The sequence below is a fragment of the Cherax quadricarinatus genome, chromosome 1 (genome assembly GCF_038502225.1).
Source record: "Cherax quadricarinatus isolate ZL_2023a chromosome 1, ASM3850222v1, whole genome shotgun sequence".
NCBI lineage: Eukaryota > Metazoa > Arthropoda > Malacostraca > Decapoda > Parastacidae > Cherax > Cherax quadricarinatus.
Genome location: NC_091292.1, coordinates 5566266 through 5586979, shown reverse-complemented (window position 1 = coordinate 5586979; position 20714 = coordinate 5566266). Strand labels below are relative to the sequence as shown.

At 40.4% G+C, this 20714-nt stretch overlaps 2 protein-coding genes and 1 non-coding gene across 6 annotated transcripts in view; 2 read left to right on the top strand and 1 right to left on the bottom strand.

Moving 5' to 3' along the window:
- Nucleotides 1-20714, top strand: part of LOC128690837 (uncharacterized) — a 480921-nt gene that overhangs the window by 114704 nt on the left and 345503 nt on the right. The window lies entirely within an intron of this gene.
- Bet5 (blocked early in transport 5) overlaps nucleotides 1-20714 on the bottom strand; it is a 550922-nt gene that overhangs the window by 435620 nt on the left and 94588 nt on the right. The window lies entirely within an intron of this gene.
- Nucleotides 11329-11400, top strand: TRNAE-CUC (transfer RNA glutamic acid (anticodon CUC)). Its single transcript has one exon. It is a non-coding gene; the product is annotated as a tRNA-Glu (tRNA).

Sequence of the window (20714 nt, the reverse complement as noted above, 5' to 3'; positions counted from 1 at the left end):
ATACTGTCTCCTGTTGTAACAATACTGTCTCCTATTGTAACAATACTGCCTCCTGTTGTAACAATACTGCCTCCTATTGTAACAATACTGCCTCCTGTTGTAACAATACTGTCTCCTGTTGTAACAACAGTACCTCTTGTTGTGACAATACTTCCTCCGATTGTAACAATACTGCCTCCTGTTGCAACAATACAGCCTCTTGTAACAATACTGCCTCCTGATGTAACAATACTGGCCTCTGTTTCAACAATACTTCCTCCTGTTGTAACAATACTTCCTCCTGTTGTAACAATACTGATTTATGTTGTAACAATTCTGCCTGTTGTTGTAACAATACTGTCTCTTGATGTAACAATAATACCTTCTGTTTTAACAACACTGCCTCCTGTTGCAACAATACTGATTCCTGCTGTGACAATGCTGCCTCCTGTTGTAACAATACATCCTTCTGTTGTAACAATACAGCCTCTTGTTGTAACAATTCTGCCTCCTTTTGGAATAATACAGCCTCCTGTTGCAACAATATAGCCTTCTGTTTTAACAGTTCTGCCTGCTGTTGTAACAATACTGTCTCATATTGTAACAACACTGCCTTCTTTTGTGATGGTACTGCTTTCTGTTGTAACAATACTGCCTCCTGTTGTAACAATACTGCCACCTGTTGCATTAATATTGCCTCCTATTGTAACAATACTGCTTTCTGTTGTAACAACACAGCCTCTTATTGAAACAACACAGACTCCTGTTGCAAAAATACTTCCTCCTGTTTTAACGATACTGCCTCCTGTTGTAACAATACTGCCTTCTGTTGTAACAACACAGCTTCATCTTGTAACAATGCTGCCTCCTGTTGTAACAATGCTGCCTCCTGTTGTAACAACACAGTCTCCTGTTGTGACAATACTGCTTCTTGTTGTAACAATACAGCCTCCTGTTGTAACGATACAGCCACCTGTTTTAACAAATACTGTCTCCTGTTATAACAATACATCCTTCTGTTGTAAAAATACAGCCTCCTATTGTAACAATACTGTCTCCTGTTGTAACAATACTGTCTCCTATTGTAACAATACTGCCTCCTGTTGTAACAATACTGCCTCCTATTGTAACAATACTGCCTCCTGTTGTAACAATACTGTCTCCTGTTGTAACAACAGTACCTCTTGTTGTGACAATACTTCCTCCGATTGTAACAATACTGCCTCCTGTTGCAACAATACAGCCTCTTGTAACAATACTGCCTCCGGTTGTAACAATACTGGCTCCTGTTGTAACAATACGCTCTCCTGTTGTAACAATACTGCCTCCTATTGTAACAATACTGCCTCCTGTTGTAACAATACTGTCTCCTGTTGTAACAACAGTTCCTCTTGTTGTGGCAATACTTCATCCTGTTGTAATAATACTGCCTCCTGTTGTAACAATACTGCCTCCTGTTGTAACAATACAGCCTTCTGTTGCAACAATACAGCCTCTTGTAACAATACTGCCTCCGGTTGTAACAATACTGCATCCGGTTGTAACAATACTGCCTCCTGTTGTAACAATATTTCCTCCTGTTGTAACAATGCCTCCTGTTGTAATAATACTGCCTCCTTTGTTACAATACTGCCTCCTGTTGTAACAACACTGCCTCCTGCTGTAACAATACTGCATCCTGTTGTAACAATACAGTTTCCTGCTGTAACAATACAGCCTACTGCTGTAACAACACAGTCTCCTGTTGTACCAGTACAACCTCCTGCTGTAACAATACAGCCTCCTGTTGCAACAATTCTGTCTCCTTCTGAACAATACTGTCTACTGATGTAACAATACTGTCTCCTGCTGTAACAATGCTTTCTCTTGCTGCAACAATACATCCTCCTGCAGTAACAATACATCCTCCTACTGTAGCAATACTGTCTCCTGTTGTAACAATACAGCATTCTGTTGTAACAATACATCCTCTTGTTGTAACAATATTGTTTCCCGTTTTAACAATTCTGCCTCCTGTTGTAACAATACAGCCTTCTGTTGTAACAATACAGCCTCTTGTAACAGTACTGTCTCCTGTTTTAGCAACACTGCCTCCTGTTGTGCTGGTACCGCTTTCTGTTGTAACAATACTGCCTCCTATTGTAACAATACTGCCTCCTGTTTTAACAATACTGTCCCCTGTTGTAACAATACTGCCTCCTGTTGCAACAGTATGGCCTGCTGTTGTATCAATACTGCCTCCTGTTGTAACAATACTATTATGATAAACTTCAGAAACCATAGGCGTTGTTTGTTAGTCTAGGGGAGTTTTTATGGAGAATTATTCTCCAGTTATATCGCAATAAGGTTATAAGGAGATCGAAAAACTTTGTTAAATGTATCTTTAATATAAAGTAGATATCGTTATAGACTTAAGGTATTTTGTTGTACCTTTTTCTTCATTATATATAAACAGACTTTATATACCACTTATAAATTAAGAAAACCTTCATTCTTAGCTGAATGAACCTTTAATATTCAATTGAACTGAAGATTACATCCTCTCTATTTTCTAAGGAGATTACGCTGTTGACTTAGAAAGCTTGAAGTCTCTGCACACGAGAACTTCTGTATAATGAAAATTCCAAAATTTCTGGTGACTTAAGTGAATAAATCTGTAGATCAAATGCTTCGCCGTTTAGGTTAAAAGGAGTAAGCCGTAGAGACCTTCTCTATACCGAGTGAGGTGCTGTACTGCCTGCTCTACTCCACTCACCTCTGACGTAAACTTGCGTCAGGCCAGTAGTAACACTCACCTCTGACGTAAGCTTGCGTCAGGCCAGTAGTAACACTCACCTCTGACGTAAACTTGCGTCAGGCCAGTAGTAACACTCACCTCTGACGTAAACTTGTGTCAGGCCAGTAGTAACACTCACCTCTGACGTAAACTTGCGTCAGGCCAGTAGTAACACTCACCTCTGACGTAAGCTTGCGTCAGGCCAGTAGTAACCAGAGGTGAGGTCATAAACGGTTGCTATCATTGGTAAATGATCCATCAGCACAAAATACATATACATACACAAAATGAAAAATGAGAAAGAAGAAAATGAACATTTAATATTATAAAGACGATTTTCGTCGATTTAGCTAATAACGACGATAATCGCAATGTAATATTACAAGGAGGAATTTTTTTTTTTAAATATTTAGAGAAATCGCATGTCAGCGTAACAAATACTGTCTCCTGTTATAACAACAGTACATCTTGTTGTAACAATACTGCCTCCTGTTGTAACAACAGTACCTCTTGTTGTAACAATACTGCCTCCTGTTGTAACAACAGTACCTCTTGTTGTAACAATACTGCCTCCTGTTGTAACAACAGTACCTCTTGTTGTAACAATACTGCCTCCTGTTGTAACAACAGTACCTCTTGTTGTAACAATACTGCCTCCTGTTGTAGCAATACAGCCTTCTGTTGGAACAATTCTACCTCCTGTTGTAACAATGCTGCTTCCTATTGTAACAATTCTGCCTCCTGTTGTAACAATACTGCCTTCTGTTGTAACAATACTGTCTTCTGTTGTGACAGTGCTGCTTCCTATTGTAACAATAGTGCCTCCTGTTGCAACAATACGGCCTCCTGTTGTAACAATACTGCCTCCTGTTGTAACAATACTGCCTCCTGTTGAAACAATAGGCCTCCTGTTGTAACAATACAGCCTTCTGTTGTAACAATACTGCCTCCTGTTGTAACAATACTGCCTCCTCTTGTAACAACACTGCCTCCTGCTGTAACAATAATGTCTTCTGTTGTAATAATACTGCCTCCTGTTGTAACAATACTGTCTCCTATTGTGACAATACTGCCCCCTGTTGTAACAATACAGTTTCCTGCTGTAACAATACAGCCTCCTGCTATAACAATACAGTCTCCTGTTGTAACAATACTGCCTCCTGTTGTAACAATACTGCCTCATGTTGTAACAATACAGTTTCCTGTTGTAACAACACAGTCTCCTGTTGTAACAATACTGCCTCCTATTGTAACAATACTGCCTCCTGTTGTAACAATACCACCTATTGTTGTAACAATACTGCCTCCTGTTGTAACAATAATTCCTCCTGTTGTAACAACACTGCCTCCTGTTGTAACAACACTGCCTCCTGTTGTAACAACACTGCCTCCTGTTGTAACAACACTGCCTCCTGCTGTAACAATATAGCCTCCTGCTGTAACAATACAGTCCCCTAATGAACAATACTGTCTACTGCTGCAACAATACTGTCTCCTGCTGTAACAGTAGTGTCTCCTGCTGTAACAGTAGTGTCTCCTGCTGTAACAGTAGTGTCTCCTGCTGTAACAACACAACCTCCTGTTGCAACAATGCTGTCTCCTGCTGATCAACACTGTCTCCTGCTGTAACAATACTGTCTTCTGCTGTAACAATACATCCTCCTGCTGTAACAATACTGTCTTCTGCTGTAACAATACATCCTCCTGCTGTAACAATACTGTCTTCTGCTGTAACAATACATCCTCCTGCTGTAACAATACAGCCTCCTGCTGTAACAATACTGTCTTCTGCTGTAACAATACAGCCTCCTGTTGTAACAATACTGTCTTCTGCTGTAACAATACATCCTCCTGCTGTAACAATACTGTCTTCTGCTGTAACAATACATCCTCCTGCTGTAACAATACAGCCTCCTGCTGTAACAATACTGTCTCCTGCTGTAAAAATGCAGCCTCCTGCTGTAACAATACTGTCTCCTGCTGTAACAATACTGTCTACTGCTGTAACAATACTGTCTCCTGCTGTAACAATACAGCCTCCTGCTGTAACAATACTGTCTCCTGCTGAAACAATACTGTCTCCTGCTGTAACAATACTGTCTCCTGCTGTAACAATACTGTCTCCTGCTGTAACAATACTGTCTCCTGCTGTAACAATACTGTCTCCTGCTGAAACAATACTGTCTCCTGCTGTAACAATACTGTCTCCTGCTGTAACAATACTGTCTCCTGCTGTAACAATACTGTCTCCTGCTGTAACAATACTGTCTCCTGCTGTAACAATACTGTCTCCTGCTGTAACAATACTGTCTCCTGCTGTAACAATACAGCCTCCTGCTGTAACAATACTGTCTCCTGCTGAAACAATACTGTCTCCTGCTGTAACAATACATCCTCCTGCTGTAACAATACTGTCTTCTGCTGTAACAATACATCCTCCTGCTGTAACAATACAGCCTCCTGCTGTAACAATACTGTCTCCTGCTGTAACAATACTGTCTTCTGCTGTAACAATACATCCTCCTGCTGTAACAATACTGTCTTCTGCTGTAACAATACATCCTCCTGCTGTAACAATACAGCCTCCTGCTGTAACAATACTGTCTCCTGCTGTAACAATACAGCCTCCTGCTGTAACAATACAGTCTCCTGCTGAAACAATACTGTCTCCTGCTGTAACAATACTGTCTCCTGCTGTAACAATACTGTCTCCTGCTGTAACAATACATCCTCCTGCTGTAACAATACTGTCTTCTGCTGTAACAATACATCCTCCTGCTGTAACAATACTGTCTTCTGCTGTAACAATACATCCTCCTGCTGTAACAATACAGCCTCCTGCTGTAACAGTACTGTCTCCTGCTGTAAAAATGCAGCCTCCTGCTGTAACAATACTGTCTCCTGCTGTAACAATACTGTCTCCTGCTGTAACAATACTGTCTCCTGCTGTAAGAATACAGCCTCCTGCTGTAACAATACTGTCTCCTGCTGAAACAATGCTGTCTCCTGCTGTAACAATACTGTCTCCTGCTGAAACAATGCTGTCTCCTGCTGTAACAATACTGTCTTCTGCTGTAACAATACTGTCTCCTGCTGTAACAATACTGTCTCCTGCTGTAACAATACTGTCTCCTGCTGTAACAATATTGTCTCCTGCTGTAACAATACTGTCTCCTGCTGTAACAATACTGTCTCCTGCTGAAACAATGCTGTCTCCTGCTGTAACAATACTGTCTCCTGCTGTAACAATACTGTCTCCTGCTGTAACAATACTGTCTCCTGCTGTAACAATACTGTCTCCTGCTGAAACAATGCTGTCTCCTGCTGTAACAATACTGTCTCCTGCTGTAACAATACTGTCTCCTGCTGTAACAATACTGTCTCCTGCTGTAACAATACTGTCTCCTGCTGTAACAATATTGTCTCCTGCTGTAACAATACTGTCTCCTGCTGTAACAATACTGTCTCCTGCTGAAACAATGCTGTCTCCTGCTGTAACAATACTGTCTCCTGCTGTAACAATACTGTCTCCTGCTGTAACAATACTGTCTCCTGCTGTAACAATACTGTCTCCTGCTGTAACAATATTGTCTCCTGCTGTAACAATACTGTCTCCTGCTGTAACAATACAGCCTCCTGCTGTAACAATACTGTCTCCTGCTGTAACAATATTGTCTCCTGCTGTAACAATACTGTCTCCTGCTGTAACAATACTGTCTCCTGCTGTAACAATACTGTCTCCTGCTGAAACAATACTGTCTCCTGCTGTAACAATACATCCTCCTGCTGTAACAATACTGTCTTCTGCTGTAACAATACATCCTCCTGCTGTAACAATACAGCCTCCTGCTGTAACAATACTGTCTCCTGCTGTAACAATACATCCTCCTGCAGTAACAATACAGCCTCCTGCTGAAACAATACTGTCTCCTGCTGTAACAATACATCCTCCTGCTGTAACAATACTGTCTTCTGCTGTAACAATACATCCTCCTGCTGTAACAATACAGCCTCCTGCTGTAACAATACTGTCTCCTGCTGTAACAATACAGCCTCCTGCTGTAACAATACTGTCTCCTGCTGTAACAATACAGCCTCCTGCTGTAACAATACTGTCTCCTGCTGTAACAATACTGTCTCCTGCTGAAACAATACTGTCTCCTGCTGTAACAATACTGTCTCCTGCTGTAACAATACTGTCTCCTGCTGTAACAATACTGTCTCCTGCTGAAACAATACTGTCTCCTGCTGTAACACTATATCCTCCTGTTGTAACAATACAGCCTCCTGCTGTAACAATACTGTCTCCTGCTGTAACAATACTGTCTCCTGCTGAAACAATACTGTCTCCTGCTGTAACACTATATCCTCCTGCTGTAACAATACAGCCTCCTGCTGTAACAATACTGTCTCCTGCTGTAACAATACTGTCTCCTGCTGTAACAATACAACCTCCTGCTGTAACAATACTGTCTCCTGCTGTAACAATACTGTCTCCTGCTGAAACAATACTGTCTCCTGCTGTAACAATACTGTCTCCTGCTGCAACAATACAACCTCCTGCTGTAACAATACTGTCTCCTGCTGTAACAATACAGCCTCCTGCTGTAACAATACAGCCTCCTGCTGTAACAATATATCCTCCTGTTGTAACAATGCAGCCTATCGTTGGGTATTTATCAATAGGACGATATCACCTCTGGTCGGAGGTGATATCTCGTTTCAGATAAAATCACGAGACGCTACCGTGACCACCTCGGTCACTCCGTGGAGCGAGACTGGGCGAAACGTTTCTCCTTCCATTGATTTTATCAACGTTTCTCCAGTGTTTGCTTTAGTGGATGCACCCTATTCCACTGAAGAAAAATCTCAGTCGTTTTGTGTAAGTTTATTGACTCGTGTTGTAGGTACCGCGCGAGCTCTGAAGTGCTCAAAGGTACTTAGTACCTTGTTCGATTTGCTATTTCAAAGTGAGCTCTAATAATTTAGTCTTTGTAATATATAATTGCGAGGCGTTTTATACTGACCTTTTTCCTCTCTTCTTGTACCTTGGTATCGTATTGATTGATGTAGTCGTTATTGATGTTTGCTAGAAGATCGTCAGTAATTCCTTATTGGCTCGGTATTAATTAAAGCAAAGCTTCAATAGACACTACGTTTGAGTTATATACACAGTCAGGTGTGTGTCTTTAAATGTATGTAAGAGTTGATTTAAGTCACTGATGATGAAGACACATGTCCAACAGTTGGGAATCTTGAAATGTTGCTCCTACACAGTAGGATTCTTCAGAAGGAGTGGACTGGGAAGCCAGGGGAAGTCCTCGGTCAGATGATCAAGAGCTCCAGGGGGCGGGTCATCACATGACTGAGACCCGCGTCAAGAAACACTTGTCCTCTCTCCTGACAAACCTGACCTAACCTAACCTCAGTCAATACAGAAACAGAACGTGTGTCTTACTCATCAGCTTGCCAGAATTTGATACCATTGTCACTATCCTCACTATTTTAGGGGTAAAAGTATTCTTGACTGGTGGTGAACAGGTGTCATGCGGCCTTAATGACCCTCTTGTAGCCGACGGGCTTTAATCCCTGAAATAAAAATTTAAAGTATACTCTCAGCATACACCTGCTGAGGAAAATACTCCTCTCGGAATATACAGTCGGTGCTAAGACTAAATCAAGAACTGTTTTCGCATAAGAATGTACCTCTGATGCAGTAAAAGGTCTTCTTCCATCTTAGAGACCGTCGTTATCTTGCGTTCCAGCCATCATTTTTTTCCCTCCAGCCATGAACATACTAGCCACTAGCCAGGTATGAGCGTCATCTATTTATCCTCTCATAACATTACGTATTGCCTAGTTTATGATTTTTTTTTTTTAATTTTCGAGACTTTATCGACTACGGATAGCCATGTTAGGTATGATGCTTATCTACTACTGACCTCGAGTCAGTAAGCTTGTAGTTGACCTGTATACCAGGTCAGTATATATGCACCTTTTAGTGAATATATACCTCTCGGTCTATAAGAACCTCTCAGTGAACATATATCTCTCTAAGTGTATATATACCTCTATGTATATATCCTTCTCAGTTTATATACATCTGTATATGTATATGCATCAGTGCATATACATGTCTCAGTACTGAGAGAACAGTACACTGACAAAATGGTTACTACAGATGAATGTGAATATCTACGACCGAATATTCGGTGTATACACGCTGATGTGTTGGAATATTCCCAACACTTACAGTATGAATACATGTACTGAAAGATTACTTTGCTGGAATATTCAAAGGTATATTTATTTGAAAGCAGAAGAATTCAAATGTATTTTCTGACAGTAATATATTGTTTACTAAATATTTTTAGCACACCGGCCGTCTCCCACCGAGGTAGGGTGACCCCAAAATAAGAGGAAACGCATTCATCATCATTCATCCAGTCGCTGTCTGAAAGAAGGTTGCTGATATTGCAGGTAAGATGATCCTCCCAACTGTATCCTTCAGAGCGTGCGCACTGTTCTTCCCACCTCCAGAACCACAACATCCTCACCCATCCTTCAGGGTACAGGCACTGTACTTCCCACCTCCAGAACCACAACATCCTCACCCATCCCTCAGGGTACAGGCACTGTACTTCCCACCTCCAGAACCACAACATCCTCACCCATCCTTCAGGGTACAGGCACTGTACTTCCCACCTCCAGAACCACAACATCCTCACCCATCCCTCAGGGTACAGGCACTGTACTTCCCACCTCCAGAACCACAACATCCTCACCCATCCTTCAGGGTACAGGCACTGTACTTCCCACCTCCAGAACCACAACATCCTCACCCATCCCTCAGATTACAGGCACTGTTCTTCCCACCTCCAGAACCACAACATCCTCACCCATCCTTCAGGATACAGGTACTGTTCTTCGCACCTCCAGAACCACAACATCCTCACCCATCCTTCAGGATACAGGTACTGTTCTTCGCACCTCCAGAACCACAACATCCTCACCCATCCTTCAGGATACAGGTACTGTTCTTCGCACCTCCAGAACCACAACATCCTCACCCATCCTTCAGGATTCAGGCACTGTACTTCCCACCTCCAGAACCACAACATCCTCACCCATCCTTCAGGATACAGGTACTGTTCTTCGCACCTCCAGAACCACAACATCCTCACCCATCCTTCAGGGTACAGGCACTGTTCCTCGCACCTCCAGAACCACAACATCCTCACCCATCCTTCAGGATACAGGTACTGTTCTTCGCACCTCCAGAACCACAACATCCTCACCCATCCTTCAGGATACAGGTACTGTTCTTCGCACCTCCAGAACCACAACATCCTCACCCATCCTTCAGGATACAGGCACTGTACTTCCCACCTCCAGAACCACAACATCCTCACCCATCCTTCAGGATACAGGTACTGTTCTTCGCACCTCCAGAACCACAACATCCTCACCCATCCCTCAGGGTACAGGCACTGTTCCTCGCACCTCCAGAACCACAACATCCTCACCCATCGTCCAGGGTACAGGCACTGTTCTTCCCACCTCCAGAACCACAACATCCTCACCCATCCCTCAGGGTACAGGCACTGTACTTCCCACCTCCAGAACCACAACATCCTCACCCATCCCTCAGGGTACAGGCACTGTACTTCCCACCTCCAGAACCACAACATCCTCACCCATCCCTCAGGGTACAGGCACTGTTCTTCCCACCTCCAGAACCACAACATCCTCACCCATCCCTCAGGATACAGGCACTGTTCTTCCCACCTCCAGAACCACAACATCCTCACCCATCCCTCAGGGTACAGGCACTGTACTTCCCACCTCCAGAACCACAACATCCTCACCCATCCCTCAGGGTACAGGCACTGTACTTCCCACCTCCAGAACCACAACATCCTCACCCATCCCTCAGGGTACAGGCACTGTACTTCCCACCTCCAGAACCACAACATCCTCACCCATCCCTCAGGGTACAGGCACTGTTCTTCCCACCTCCAGAACCACAACATCCTCACCCATCCCTCAGGGTACAGGCACTGTACTTCCCACCTCCAGAACCACAACATCCTCACCCATCCCTCAGGGTACAGGCACTGTACTTCCCACCTCCAGAACCACAACATCCTCACCCATCCCTCAGGGTACAGGCACTGTACTTCCCACCTCCAGAACCACAACATCCTCACCCATCCCTCAGGGTACAGGCACTGTACTTCCCACCTCCAGAACCACAACATCCTCACCCATCCCTCAGGGTACAGGCACTGTACCTCCCACCTCCAGAACCACAACATCCTCACCCATCCCTCAGGGTACAGGCACTGTACTTCCCACCTCCAGAACCACAACATCCTCACACATCCCTCAGGGTACAGGCACAGTACTTCCCACCTCCAGAACCACAACATCCTCACCCATCCAATTTATGTTCCACTTCCAATCTATTTATTTAGAATTTTAAAATTCATTTATAGAAATCTAATGAAGCTGAAGTAGAGAAACTGGGCATCAAGAAAAAATAATAGAAACATATGATGGCTTAAAGCAAGTCCCGTGTTGTCTAGTGGCTAGGATACGCGGCTCTCACCCGCGAGGCCCGGGTTCGATTCCCGGCACGGGAATATTTTTTCCTCGAGGATTGCTACAAGAACAATGAGTTTACGATGTACAGAGCAAGTCATTATATATATATATATATATATATATATATATATATATATATATATATATATATATATATATATATATATATATATATATATATATATATATGCAATAAGATCACAGTAAACAGATGATTTCAGAATATGCAAAACAACCACTCTGATAATGTGAGTAGTCACGAAAGCGATTGGAATTTCTCTATTCTTTCAGAGTGGTTGTTTTGCATATATATATGTATATATATATATATATATATATATATATATATATATATATATATATATATATATATATATATATATATATGTACATATATATATATATATATATATATATATATATATATATATATATATATATATATATATATATATATATATATATATATATATATACATATATATATATATATATATATATATATATATATATATATATATATATATATATATATATATATATATATATATATATATATATATATATATATATGTTTAGGGAGGTACCACCTGTAGAACTGTCCTGGGGACCCTCATCCTCAGAGAAAAGAATAAACTTGCTTCAGGGAAAACTCAAGGTTCTCCCTGAAGCTGTTTAAGAAATTTCTCCTACCACCCCCTGTATTTCAAGTATATTTTATTTAAAGACAAAATACATTGACAAAACATTCACAAAAATACAACAGAAAGTAAAACAACAAAGGAAACTCAGAGCTACATCTCGAATACTTCGTCCAGCTCCCCGGCGGTGGGCCGCGTGCCCAGAATACTGCAGGCATTTCCTCTCTGAATCGCAACATTGAGTCTCTGATAGAGAAAGCTGGTCGCCCTGTGGTCTTTGGTTTCTATGATGAGCTTTTCACCCAGCTCTTTGAGGAACTTTATAGCACACTTGCCCCATGCTCCAAGGGTCTCCGACCCTATTGGGATGAAGTTATAGCAAGAGGGAAGGTCTTCATATTTGCGGATCTTCTGGGTCTCCCTGTGGCTGGCAGCTCCACCCCCTTCCCTGTTGATGGTAGTGATGCTGATGGTGCTGATGATGGTAGTGATGTTGATGGTGGTGATGATGGTAGTGACGTTGATGGTGCTGATGATGGTAGTGATGCTGATGGTGCTGATGATCGTAGTGATGTTGATGGTGCTGATGATGGTAGTGATGCTGATGGTGCTGATGATGGTAGTGATGCTGATGGTGCTGATGATGGTAGTGATGTTGATGGTGCTGTTGATGGTAGTGATGCTGATGGTGCTGATGATGGTAGTGATGTTGATGGTGCTGATGATGGTAGTGATGTTGATGGTGCTGATGATGGTAGTGATGTTGATGGTGCCGATGATGGTAGTGATGTTGATGGTGCTGATGATGGTAGTGATGTTGATGGTGCCGATGATGGTAGTGATGTTGATGGTGCTGATGATGGTAGTGATGTTGATGGTGCCGATGATGGTAGTGATGTTGATGGTGCCGATGATGGTAGTGATGTTGATGGTGCTGATGATGGTAGTGATGTTGATGGTGCTGATGATGGTAGTGATGTTGATGGTGCTGATGATGGTAGTGATGTTGATGGTGCTGATGATGGTAGTGATGTTGATGGTACTGATGATAGTAGTGATGTTGATGGTGCTGATGATGGTAGTGATGTTGATGGTGCTGATGATGCTAGTGATGTTGATGGTGCTGATGATGGTAGTGATGCTGATGGTGCTGTTGATGGTAGTGATGTTGATGGTGCTGTTGATGGTAGTGATGTTGATGGTGCTGATGATGGTAGTGATGCTGATGGTGCTGTTGATGGTAGTGATGTTGATGGTGCTGATGATGCTAATGATGTTGATGGTGCTGTTGATGGTAGGGATGTTGATGGTGCTGATGATGGTAGTGATGTTGATGGTGCTGATGATGGTAGTGATGTTGATGGTGCTGATGATGGTAGTGATGTTGATGGTGCTGATGATGGTAGTGATGTTGATGGTGCTGATGATGGTAGTGATGTTGATGGTGCTGATGATGGTAGTGATGCTGATGGTGCTGATGATGGTAGTGATGTTGATGGTGCTGATGATGGTAGTGATGTTGATGGTGCTGATGATGGTAGTGATGTTGATGGTGCTGTTGATGGTAGTGATGTTGATGGTGCTGTTGATGGTAGTGATGTTGATGGTGGTGATGATGGTAGTGATGTTGATGGTGCTGATGATGGTAGTGATGTTGATGGTGCTGTTGATGGTAGTGATGCTGATGGTGCTGTTGATGGTAGTGATGTTGATGGTGCTGATGATGGTAGTGATGTTGATGGTGTTATGGAAAATATACTCAGCTGCACGAGATTCTTCCTGGCAATTACCATATTTTTTTAAGCTAATTATTTATCAATAGGATTAACTAGAGGCTGCATCTACAAGCACAAACGTATCTCGATCAATAAGATTCAGCTGGACAAGCACTTTGAAAGCATAAGATTCGACTAGGAACCACACAGAGGCTGGCTGTAGTCAGCAGATTCCTGACGTTACTGACGTCAGCTCAGGAAGTACATCAGGATGATCAGTTGACAATGAGTTGCCAAGGGTATAATAATATTAGCAGTAGACTCTGGTAGCGGTGACGGCTGTGGTAATATTTGCAGAGGTAACCAAATTCTCTTTCTGCCTTTCCTACTGTTCTCTAGCTTAGCTTTTATGTAGACAAAAGATCCTTTTGGGGGGTTCGAGTGTGGGAGATTTTGTGTGAGAGGAGTGTTACTAGCGGAGGAGAAACAGCCAGGGCTTAACCCAGCTACTGGGGCCTTTTATATATACCCGATTCATATCAGCCTCCTCGCCCTCCTGCCATCTTGCCCGAGTGGAGAATAGTATGAGAGCCACCTGCTATACTATCTAATCTCACCTATCTAGACGGCATTAGAGGTAGTTGGTATGTATCTCGTCTTTCCATGCAGAGGAGCCTGGATATAAGACCATGGGGTCTCCTTTTGTCTGCCTTCCCCATATACTCCCATGTATATGACCCTGATGGGGGCACTGTTCCCTTTCAGCGGAGGGTAATGGTACAGCCGAGTACTGCAGAGGCTTGCAAGCGGCTGGTGGACGTATCTAGGCAGAGGTGTTATATCTGGGAGGAATATAGGGCAAGTAAGAGGAATATATCGTATGGGATAAAAGAAAATTTGTTTGAAATTTTTTCAGCTGTATTCTTTGACAGACGCCATCGTAATAGGCAGCTGGTTATTCTTGTTGCATGATCTATATTATGATGGATAATTGTGATTATGTAATAATAATAATAATAAAAATAATAATAATAATAATAGCAATACTACTACTACTACTACTACTACTACTACTACTGATAATAATAATAATAATAATAATAATAATAATAATAATAATACATTGTGAGTAAAATTCTGAATATATCAATTTTTTTCATAAAATGCGTAACCCTTCAATACACACACACACACACACACACACACACACACACACACACACACACACACACACACACACACACACACACACACACACACACATATACATATATATATATATATATATATATATATATATATATATATATATATATGTATATACATATATATATATATATATATATATATATATATATATATATATACATATATATATATATATATATACATATATATATATATATATATATTATTTTTTATTATCACACCGGCCGATTCCCACCAAGGCAGGGTGGCCCGAAAAAGAAAAACTTTCACCATCATTCACTCCATCACTGTCTTGCCAGAAGGGTGCTTTACACTACAGTTTTTAAACTGCAACATTAACACCCCTCCTTCAGAGTGCAGGCACTGTACTTCCCATCTCCAGGACTCAAGTCCGGCCTGCCGGTTTCCCTGAACCCCTTCATAAATGTTACTTTGCTCAAACTCCAACAGCACGTCAAGTATTAAAAACCATTTGTCTCCATTCACTCCTATCAAACACGCTCACGCATGCCTGCTGGAAGTCCAAGCCCCTCGCACACAAAACCTCCTTTACCCCCTCCCTCCAACCTTTCCTAGGCCGACCCCTACCCCGCCTTCCTTCCACTACAGACTGATACACTCTTGAAGTTATTCTGTTTCGCTCCATTCTCTCCACATGTCCGAACTACCTCAACAACCATTCCTCAGCCCTCTGGACAACAGTTTTGGTAATCCCGCACCTCCTCCTAACTTCCAAACTACGAATTCTCTGCATTATATTCACACCACACATTGCTCTCAGACATGACATCTCCACTGCCTCCAGCCTTCTCCTCGCTGCAACATTCATCACCCATGCTTCACACCCATATAAGAGCGTTGGTAAAACTATACTCTCATACATTCCCCTCTTTGCCTCCAAGGACAAAGTTCTTTGTCTCCACAGACTCCTAAGTGCACCACTCACCCTTTTCCCCTCATCAATTCTATGATTCACCTCATCTTTCATAGACCCATCCGCTGACACGTCCACTCCCAAATATCTGAATACTTTCACCTCCTCCATACTCTCTCCCTCCAATCTGATATCCAATCTTTCATCACCTAATCTTTTTGTTATCCTCATAACCTTACTCTTTCCTGTATTCACTTTCAATTTTCTTCTTTTGCACACCCTACCAAATTCATCCACCAATCTCTGCAACTTCTCTTCAGAATCTCCCAAGAGCACAGTGTCATCAGCAAAGAGCAACTGTGACAACTCCCACTTTATGTGTGATTCTTTATCTTTTAACTCCACGCCTCTTGCCAAGACCCTCGCATTTACTTCTCTTACAACCCCATCTATAAATATATTAAACAACAACGGTGACATCACACATCCTTGTCTAAGGCCTACTTTTACTGGGAAATAATTTCCCTCTTTCCTGCATACTCTAACTTGAGCCTCACTATCCTCGTAAAAACTCTTCACTGCTTTCAGTAACCTACCTCCTACACCATACACCTGCAACATCTGCCACATTGCCCCCCTATCCACCCTGTCATACGCCTTTTCCAAATCCATAAATGCCACAAAGACCTCTTTAGCCTTATCTAAATACTGTTCACTTATATGTTTCACTGTAAAGACCTGGTCCACACACCCCCTACCTTTCCTAAAGCCTCCTTGTTCATCTGCTATCCTATTCTCCGTCTTACTCTTAATTCTTTCAATAATAACTCTACCATACACTTTACCAGGTATACTCAGCAGACTTATCCCCCTATAATTTTTGCACTCTCTTTTGTCCCCTTTGCCTTTATACAAAGGAACTATGCATGCTCTCTGCCAATCCCTAGGTACCTTACCCTCTTCCATACATATATATATGTATATATATATATATATATATATATATATATATATATATATATATATATATATATATATATATATATATATATATATATATATATATATATATATATATATATATATATAATTTCAGTGGGTGGAGGAAGTTTTTTAATAAGAGTGTGGCGAGGCAGGTGTTTATACAGTCTCTCTAAGATATACAGGACTTTAAGCTTCGCCTTATATAACAAACTTTCCGCTGTCACATTTGTATCAAAAGTCGGGAATAAATTAACGTAATTTATTTTTAAAACAAAAAATGAATTCTTCTGTTTATTTTTTTCTGTACAAATATGCGAGGGATTTGATATTTTTTTTTTCAGGGTTGAATCTCTGTCTTTTGTGATTTTTATCATCAGTATCGTTATTATCATCATTATTATTATCATCGTTGTCGTCGCTGACGTCATCGCCATCATCATTGTTATCGTAATCATCACCACTCTCATAATCATTGTCATAATCATCATTAATATCACAATCATCACTATCATAATCATCATTATTATCATAATCATGGTCACTATTATCATAATCATTATTATTATCACAATCATCATTATCATCATTATTATCATTAATATCGAGACAAGTAAGCCAGTAGGCCTCCTGCAGAGTTCCTTCTTTCTTATGTTCTTAAATAACGTAAAGTCGACAAGTGGTGAAAACTCACACCTGCAGATACTTCACTGAATCGTTTCACTTGTCCACAAATTTGTGGGAAATCAGAGAAGGAAACTGATTTCCAGTAACCATTATGGGAAAGGAAGGAGGAGGGGGGGGGGCGGAGGTAGAGGCCTGAAAGTCGGGATGGACGCCTACTGTATGCCTACTGTATGCCTACTGTATGCCTACATGATGTTGCAACATTTCCATTATCTGCTCTTAATTTGTAAGACTGAGTAACGAAGCCTATATAGACTAGAGTTACATACAGTAATTTATTTTAGCATCTACAGTCACCTGTCACAGCCTACACAAATTGACAACAGTGGGTATTTGACCAGGCACCTACGAGGGCACACCTACCCACGCTGGGTACCCACACTAGATGCTAGATACCCACTCTGGGTACCCAGGCTTCAGTCACGAAGTACACACGCGAATGAAGAGGCAGGTGTACAGATTCTACCTAATTAAGCCGATCTGTCAACTAATTAGGGATCTACTTACCCCGCACTAGCATACCTGGAGAGGGTTTAGGGGGTCAACGCCCCCGCGGTCCGGTCTGTGACCAGGCTAGTGCCGTGAAGTTCTCTAACATCACATTGTAACGTGAATTAGGTCACATTTCACGGCAATAGGCAGCATCTTCTCTCCTACAAAACCGGTTGCAGAACTGTTACCCATTACAGGATAGACCCTCCCCTCCCCCGCAAGACGACAAGTACCCATTTTAATTAGTATCATTAAATGCGCATTTTTTTTTGTATGTTAAGGGGCTGACCAACGTGAAGGGTCTTGTATCCGTCTCCAACTGACAGCGATACACCTACAAGTGGCTTACACCGCCCCTCTGTACCAAGAGGTAAGTTCAGGTATTTAGAAATGAGACGGCAGGTTTCTCGGGCTGAATTCCGTGAACGGTTTGATTGGATTTACTCAGTAATCAGTCAGACGCCTACACTTTCTAGTCTACACAAAATCTGTCTGACCACAGGCGACAGGTCTCACTAGAGTTATCTGCAGTTGCATCTTTTTACACCATCATCACCATCACCATCACCATCACCACCACCATCATCATCACCACCACCACCATCACCACCACCACCACCACCACCACCACCACCACCATCACCATCAACACCTCCACCACCACGATCCTCTGGGGAAATTACACCACTGGCAAGTCATGCACAACTCATCAATCCTCAACAGTTGTCTCCCTCATCGCCAGGTGTTTCTTCAGACATATTGACGCCCAGATGAGTTAGGCTCATACGATAACCCAATTTATCCGTCCTACTAACCCAATTTATCTCTCCTACTAACCCAATTATGAGAGTATTGCACTAGCTTTGTTGCAGTAGAACAGTGCTGTTGCATACGCCAACAATTTTGCCTCTGTGTGTGAGTCTCTGTCAGCCTGTATGTCAGTCTACCTCTGCTAGCCCTCTGTCAGTCTTTCCGGCTGATTCATAGATCGAATTGATCTCTTCGTCCCTTCCGTCCCTTGTCAGATAAAAATTATTGATCACCACGACTTCCGGTCTGTCTTAATTAATGAATTAATCATTAATTACTCTCTAATTGCCTACTCTCTGCAATGAGGTTCCCAAGTCCAGCCTATTTATTTTTCCACCAACTGTATTTTACTGTATTTTCTGTAACTCAGCATCGTCGCTGGTAAACATCAAAATACAACATGTGTAATAAACCTCTCCTAAATTACAGTAAGATCAATAAAATCAATAACTACAGGAGTGGTAATAAAAGTATACAGAAAGGGGAACTTTATCCATCCTAGTTAAAAGGAGATATTAAAAATCATGAATAAAAATACAGTACTTTATTTACATAATGAGGCTACAATACAACAGTTTTACAATACACAATTATTCTATTATTTCTGAATTCATTAATTTTCTTATAAATATATATATATATATATATATATATATATATATATATATATATATATATATATATATATATATATATATATATATATATATATATATATATATATATATATATATATATATATATATATACAGTTTTGACAGTAATATGAATATTTATTTGGTTTACATAAATTAGATCTATATATATATATATATATATATATATATATATATATATATATATATATATATATATATATATATATGTCGTGCCGAATAGGCAGAACTTGCGATCTTGGCTTAAATAGCAACGTTCATCTTGCCATATAGGACAAGTGAAAATTTGTGTATGCAATAATTTCGCCAAAATCATTCTGAACCTAACGAAAAAAATATATTTCACTGTGTTTGTTTAGTATTAAATTATTGTAAACAAATCTAAAATATATTTAGTTGGGTTAGGCTAAAATAAATTGCGCTTGTTATAATAAGGTTAGGTAAGTTTTAAAAGATTCCTTTGGTGCAAAATTAAAACTTTTTACATTAACATTAATGAAAAAAATATATCTTTAAACGTATAAAAGAAAATTTCAGAAAAGACTTAATTTTAAATGAGTTCTTGCTAATTGACCAGTTTTACATATTCGGCACGACATATATATATATATGTCGTGCCGAATATGTAAAACTGGTCAGTTAGCAAGAACTCATTTAAAATTAAGCCCTTTCTGAAATTTTCTCTTATACGTTTAAAGATATATTTTTTTTCATTGATGTTATTGTAAAAATTTATAATTTTGCACCAAAAGAATCTTAGAAAACTTACCTAACCTTATTATTACAAGCGCAATTTATTTTAGCCTAACTCAACTAAATATATTTTAGATTTGTTTACAATTATTTAATACTAAACAAACTCAGTGAAATATATTTTTTTCGTTAAGTTCAGAATGATTTTGGCGAAATTATTGCATACACAAATTTTCGCTTGTCCTATATGGAAAGATGAGCGTTGCTATTTAAGCCAAGATCGCAAGTTCTGCCTATTCGGCACGACATACATATATATATATATATATATATATATATATATATATATATATATATATATATATATATATATATATATATATATATATATATATATATATATATATATATATATATATATATATATATATATATATATATATATATATATATATATATATATATATATATATGTGTGTGTGGACCCCCGCTTTACGATCAGCTCCCAATGCGACCAATTATGTCAGTGTATTTATGTAAGTGCGTTTGTACGTGTATGTTTGGGGGTCTGAAATGGACTAATCTAATTCACAA